We start from the raw sequence: 7220 nt of genomic DNA, 5'->3' as shown, positions 1-7220 counted from the left end.
TAACCTTCTCGTTCAAACCGCCGAAGAAGCTCTTCACAAGCGTCAACACGTCGTTGTCTCATTTCAGGAGTCAGCTGCCGTGTTACCCATCTTGCAGACACTTCCTGGAACTGGAGCACATCATGCACAATGTGGTGTGCTGACCCATGACTAATCTGTAAATATGCTGCAATGTCATTCAGTGTCTCTCGACGGTTTTCCTTCACTATGGCTTCAACTGCTGCAATGTTCTGTGGTCACACCTGGATGAGGAGCACCTTCCACTGAAGTCACACCATTTGCGAACTTCCTACTCCATTCGTAGACTTGCTGCTGTGACAAACATGCATCACCGTATTCAACCTTCATTCGTCGATGAGTTACAATAGGTTTGAAACCTTCACTACGAAAAAACCGAATAACAGAACGCTGTTCTTCCCTGGTGCATGTCCCAAGTGGGGCGGCCATCTTTATACTGACACTGTAACGGTATGTGTGCATCTGCACTATGCTGCCACCTACAGGCCATTCTTCTCGCTGTTTGTAGCACGCTTACCAACATACAGATGTGTTGTTGTTGTTGTGGTCTTCAGTCCTGAGACTGGTTTGATGCAGCTCTCCATCCTAATCTATCCTGTGCAAGCTTCTTCATCTCCCAGTACCTACTGCAACCTACATCCTTCAGAATCTGCTTAGTGTATTCATCTCTTGGTCTCCCCCTACGATTTTTACCCTCCACGCTGCCCTCCAATAGTAAATTGGTGATCCCTTGATGCCTCAGAACGTGTCCTACCAACCGATCCCTTCTTCTGGTCAAGTTGTGCCACAAACTTCTCTTCTCCCCAATCCTATTCAATACTTCCTCATTAGTTATGTGATCTACCCATCTAATCTTCAGCGTTCTTCTGTAGCACCACATTTCGAAAGCTTCTATTCTCTTCTTGTCCAAACTATTTACCGTCCATGTTTCACTTCCATACATGGCTACACTCCATACAAATACTTTCAGAAATGACTTCCTGACACTTAAATCTATACTCGATGTAAACAAATTTCTCTTCTTCAGAAACGCTTTCCTTGCCATTGCCAGTCTACATTTTATATCCTCTCTACTTCGACCATCATCAGTTATTTTGCTCCTCAAATAGTAAAACTCCTTTACTACTTTAAGTGTCTCATTTCCTAATCTAATTTCCTCAGCATCACCCGACTTAATTCCACTACATTCCATTATCCTCGTTTTGCTTTTGTTGATGTTCATCTTATATCCTCCCTTCAAGATACCATCCATTCCGTTCAACTGCTCTTCCAAGTCCTTTGCTGTCTCTGACAGAATTACAATGTCATCGGCAAACCTCAAAGTTTTTATTTCTTCTCCCTGGATTTTAATACCTACTCCGAATTTTTCTTTTGTTTCCTTTACTGCTTGCTCAATATACAGATTGAATAATATCGGGGAGAGGCTACAACCCTGTCTTACTCCCTTCCCCACTGCTGCTTCCCTTTCATGTCCCTCTACTCTTATAACTGCCATCTGGTTTCTGTACAAATTGTAAATAGCCTTTCGCTCCCTGTATTTTACCCCTGCCACCTTTAGAATTTGAAAGAGAGTATTCCAGTCAACATTGTCAAAAGCTTTCTCTAAGTCTACAAATGCTAGAAACGTAGGTTTGCCTTTCCTTAATCTTTCTTCTAAGATTAGTCGTAAGGTTATTTCCTCACGTGTTCCAGTATTTCTACGTAATCCAAACTGATCTTCCCCGAGGTTGGTTTCTACTAGTTTTTCCATTCGTCTGTAAAGAATTCGGGTTAGTATTTTGCAGCTGTGGCCTAAAACTGGAACATACAGATAACGGAGCGAAATTTCGATTTGTTATTACAAATTTAAGGTTTTCTTTTGACTCACCCTCGTGTTTCATTGACTCACTATATTAATTTTTTGTTAATACATACCTATAAGTAACCGCCAGCGTCCAACTCTCATTCTATAACCACGTGACTACAGCTGGTAATGCTGTATAACAATCATTATTCTCTTGTTCGTATTGTTGAGTAACTTGAGTTTCGAGTGGGGCCGAAGTGTTATTTCCGACTATCAGTTGTCGTTACTACGGTTATTTTTTTATATCAGCTACTTTTTGCAGTTATTTGTAACTATCAATTATTTTTACAACCGAACTGGAAATGAGGGTACAGTTAACACTGGGCGCCTGCGAAACGCGAGTGGCTATATTTCCCTCAACCCACGTACGCGCTAGCTCAGAGTAATTTCACTCCGATGTATTTTTTATGGGCGGGACTTCCGTCACTTTATCTCTAGCGAAGAGTTCGTTTCTTAAGGTAGCCAACTCGCAGTGCCTCGTCGCACGCCAGCCAGTTGTGTGACATGGTAGCCCATTTCGAAACATTATACTTAATTAACATTTTTCAATTTTTTTATTGTAGTCCTAGTTAAATCTGCGAAACATACGTTGAGCTATTTAACTTTTTTTACGTGGCTTGGTAGTCGTGCAAGTTGATCGTAGCACGCGCTACAGTTTCAAGGCAGCTATATGTGTGGCGGCATGTGGATCACGTAAGGGCAATAACAATACAGTAGTTGTACACTCTGTGGATGCCCCTGATGGCCGGCTGTTATCTTCATAGAAGTACCAAAACACTTGTTTCAGTCGAATATCTATCCTCCCTGGAAATATGGGGTGTTAAAAAAGTCTCTCCGCAGTGCCGTATGATTGTTAGCCACGCGTGCCGTTATGATTGTTCGCCTGCCTGGGCTACTTCCCTTCAAGTCGACTCTCCCAACATTCCACTATTCCATTTATCTCAACCAGCGTCAGTAGTATCGTTGGTGTGTGTCGTTACGTGTTGACGTAAACGTTTAAGTTTAGTTCCTTTGTTCGTTTGTTTCGTTTTTGTCACTGTTAAAATGCTAACCATTGAAGAACGTGTGTTTTTAGTCGAGCAAGTGTTCAAAGCTGGCGGTAAATACACAGTTTCAGTTCCTCAAACATTTAATTCGGTTTTCCCGGAGACAACACTTCCATATCGCGATACTGTGCGAGATTTAATTAACAAATTTCGAACTACGGGATCAGTGACAAATGCACTTAGAAGTGGTCGTCATAGCGTTTTGTCTGAAGATGAACTACTTGATATGTGCGGTAAAATTTTCATGAGTCCGAACAAGTCAGTAAGGAAACTCGCCCAGGAAATCGATGTTAGTGTCGGAACGGCCCAGACAGCTGTAAGGAAAAAATTAGAACTTTTCCCATACAAAGTGACAGTCGTGCAAGAACTAAAAAATACTGACCATGGAAAGAAACTGCATTATTGTCAATGATTCAAAAAATTTCGTTCAACAAAATGGAAGGGATATTCCTAATGAAACGTTTTTCACTGACTAGGCGTGGTTTCATTTATCCGGGTAAATGAACTCTCGTATATGGAGTACTACAAATCTATTGTGTATTCATGAGGATCCACTTCATTCTGTGAAAATAGGAGTTTGGATTGCAATTTCTAGACTTCGGATTGTGGGTCCCATATTTTTCAACGAAACAATAAACGCACAACGATACTGTAGTGGTATTCTGTACTCATTCATAGGAGAACTTGTGTTAAGTGAATTACTGAACGGTTATTTTCAACAAGATGGTGCAACCGCGCATGCAGCTCGCGTTTCAACGTCACTGCTTGCTGATGTTTTTGGTGATCGCATAATTTCACAGGGACTTTGGCCTCCACGATCGCCTGGCCTAACACCACCTGACTTTTTCCTCTGGGGTGCAGCGAAAGCCACTGCCTATAAAAACCGTCCAAAATCCATCGATGAATTGAAAACTGAAATATCCACTTTCACTGCTTCTGTTACAGAAGAAATTTTACATCTTGTGTTTGGAAACATGATTAGACGAATTGAATTGTGTATTCAACAACAGGGGGGACACTTTCAACATTTAATGTGAAAATTTGTAATTAAAAATGAATATTCAATAACAATAACTTGTATTTCACTAAGTTTCATTTCGGTATATACACTGCGGCGTACGGCGCACGCGGCTAACAATAATACGGCACTCTGGAGAGACTTTTTGAACACCCCGTATCATCATCTGCTACCACCTATCTGAGTCTGCGACAATTACCGTCTTCCAGAACTGAGGTATGGAATCGTTTGGATACATTAATAACTGAGAGCATCTTACACTGTTCTTGAAGCTTTCAAATGAGCTCTGCCAAGTTCTGTAATTATGCAAGCAAACAAACAGATCCTTTAAAAAAATGGCTCTGAGCACTATGCGACTTAACTTCTGAGGTCATCACTCATCTAGGACTTAGAACTAACTAAACCTAACTAACCTAAGGACATCACACACATCCACGCCCGAGGCAGAATTCGAACCTGCGACCGTAGCGGTCGCTCGGTTCCAGACTGTAGCGCCTAGAACCGCGCGGCCACTCCGGCCGGCGATCCCTTAAAAGCAGTCAAATCATTTGAGAAGTATGACAGGTCCACAAAATAATCTGTGTAGATATTGTGTATGTAAGTAAGTATATTTATAAAGTATTATGCTCAGTAGCAACGCATAGATTAACTTTCCAGGCGTTCGAAGTTCCTCCTCGCCTTCATCTTATGACTGGGTTTCTGTCTACTGTGTCCCGATTTTAGTACCAACATTTATGGAAACCCTACATAAGGTGTATCGCTCCACTATTGACTTTTCTTCATATGTTTCTGGATTGTTCCTTTTGCCATATTCTATTCATAAAGTCATCTCTGTCACAACAAGTACGCCCTGTTCCAAAAACAGATATTGGTACACATTGCTTCCTGAAGAAACCTACATTAACGGCTACTAACAAGGGAACCTCCCCATCGCACCCCCCTCAGATTTAGTTATAAGTTGGCACAGTGGATAGGCCCTGAAAAACTGAACACAGATCAATTGAGAAAACAGGAAGAAGTTGTGTGGAAGTATGAAAAAAATATGCAAACTATACAAACTGAGTAGTCCATGCGTTGCATAGGCAACATCAAGGAGCGCGTCAACTCAGGAGCCCCGTGGTTAGCGTGAGCAGCTGCGGAACGAGAGGTCCTAGGTTCAAGTCTTCCCTCGAGTTTCGCAAAGTTATGATCTGTCCGTTCGTTCATTGACGTCTCTGTTCACTGTAATAAGTTTAGTGTCTGTGTTTTGCGACCTAACCGCAAAACCGTGCGACTACTAGACGAAAGGACGTGCCTCTCCAATGGGAAGCGAAAACATTTGATCGCAAGGTGTTAGGTCAACCGATTCCTCCACAGGAAGACACATCTGATGTATTCTATACGACACTGGTGACGGCATGTACGTCACATGACAGGAATATGTTGTCGACCCACCTAACTTGTACACTTGGCGAATGGGTAAAAAAATTCCTCTACCTTACCCGATTTAGGTTTTCTTGTGGATGTGATAATTACTCCGAAAAAAGTGATGAAAACATAAGAGTTTGTCACATAAACTGCAACAAATGACTGCAACAGTTTCACAGTCGAACAGTTTTCCCTGTGCTCTGTCAAAACATATGTTTTTATCTCGCATCGGACGGACGGATTGACTGAAAATAAAAAATTAAACTTCTCACTCGAGGGAAGACTTGAACCAAGGACCCCGCGTTCCGCAGCTGCTTACGCTAACCACGGGACCACGGCGCTCCTGAGCTCATATGCTCCTTGATGTTGCATATCTTGCACATGGACTACTCAGTTTGTATATTTTGCTTATTTTTTTCATACTTCCACACAACTTCTACCTGTTTTCTCGATTGATCTGTGCTCAGTTTTTCAAGGCCTATCCACTGTGCCAACTTATAACTAAATCTGAGGGGGGTACGATGGGGAGGTTCCCTTGTAAGAGGCATTCCACTATAAAAGAGGTTTTAAAGTAGTAGCTCGCCATGAACTGTCTTTTCATACAAATTCTATCAAAGTAGCTGCTAAACAAAATTTCAGCACCACAAATGGATAGCAAAACTGAAATTTTACTTTTTGTGTATACACTATAGCATTTGAAAATGAAAAATGTCAAGTCCGTGGCGATCAACCACGAGCGGGCTTGTGGCTTGAAGGCAGCCTTCGTTCGCCACTTCACTAGAAAGGGTAGGACAGTGAGCACATCGCCCCAGACTCCTTTTGCCCCTAAGAAAGGGTCCCAGGCTTAGTGGACCTTTGGCTGCCCTGGAAGGAATGGAACGATGAATATTCCCTGCTCCTACCCAGGATTGAACCACGGACTTTCAGAGATGGAGTTTCGTGCTATACCCACCAGATCACCATGACTATGCAGTATACAGCACTCCGTCTTCAGGCCACAATAGGCCCACCGGGACCATCCGACCGCCGTGTCATCCTCAGCTGCGGATGCGGATAGGAGGGGCGTGGGGTCAGCACACCGCTCTCCCGGTCATAATGATGGTTTTCTTTGACAGGAGCTGCTACCATTCGGTCGAGTAGCACCTCAGTTGGCATCACGAGGCTGAGTGCACCCCAAAAAATGGCAACAGCGCATGGCGGCCCGGATGGTCACCCATCCAAGTGCCGACCACGCCCGACAGCGCTTAACTTCGGTGATCTGACTGGGAACCGGCGTATCCACTGCGGCAAGGCCGTTGCCCGTGCAGTATACAGGGTGAATGTTAATAAAACCGACAAAGCGCATGGACAGATTCCTGACCAGAAATGGAGGAAGAAAGATACTACGAACATGTGTCCGGAAATGGACGGTAAAAATCAAGGGGTTTAAGTCCGGTGATCTAGCAGGTCGTGCTATGGGGGCAATGCATCCTATCCTACGCACGGGCAAGATGTTGCTGAGGTGTCAGCCAATTGTAATGCGGAACTGGGATGGTGCCCCGTCATGCAAAAACCACATAACCTGTCGTACTGCCAAATGCACTTTGTCAACCATCCCAGCAGAGTATTCCGCAGGAAGTCCAAGCAAGTTCCTCTGTCAAGGCACTGTGGAATAATAACCGGTTTAAGTATGTGGAAAATCTGTGCGAGAGCGGAAGTCGAAGCCGTATACCTAGCTTATCGGGGACAACAGCCTAACCAGTAGTTAGCTAAGCACGCCTTCAGACCTGTCTCAAACTTTGATGCCTCTAGCTATGATATCCAAACACTACGCATGTGTTCTCCTTCACATTACTTCAGAGAATCTTAATTCAGATAATTTATATCTTGTGTGGCAGTATAACGTACA

General features: G+C 43.3%; 1 pseudogene; it reads right to left on the bottom strand.

Annotated features, from left to right (window-relative positions):
• Positions 1–6513: 6513 nt before the first annotated feature.
• Positions 6514–6632, bottom strand: LOC126095828 (5S ribosomal RNA; annotated as a pseudogene).
• Between the last annotated feature and the right edge of the window lie 588 nt (positions 6633–7220).

Source organism: Schistocerca cancellata, chromosome 8 (genome assembly GCF_023864275.1).
Source record: "Schistocerca cancellata isolate TAMUIC-IGC-003103 chromosome 8, iqSchCanc2.1, whole genome shotgun sequence".
In the NCBI taxonomy this organism is placed as follows: Eukaryota; Metazoa; Arthropoda; class Insecta; order Orthoptera; family Acrididae; genus Schistocerca; species Schistocerca cancellata.
Note: the sequence above shows the minus strand (reverse complement) of the source record. Positions and strands in the feature narration are given on the sequence as shown.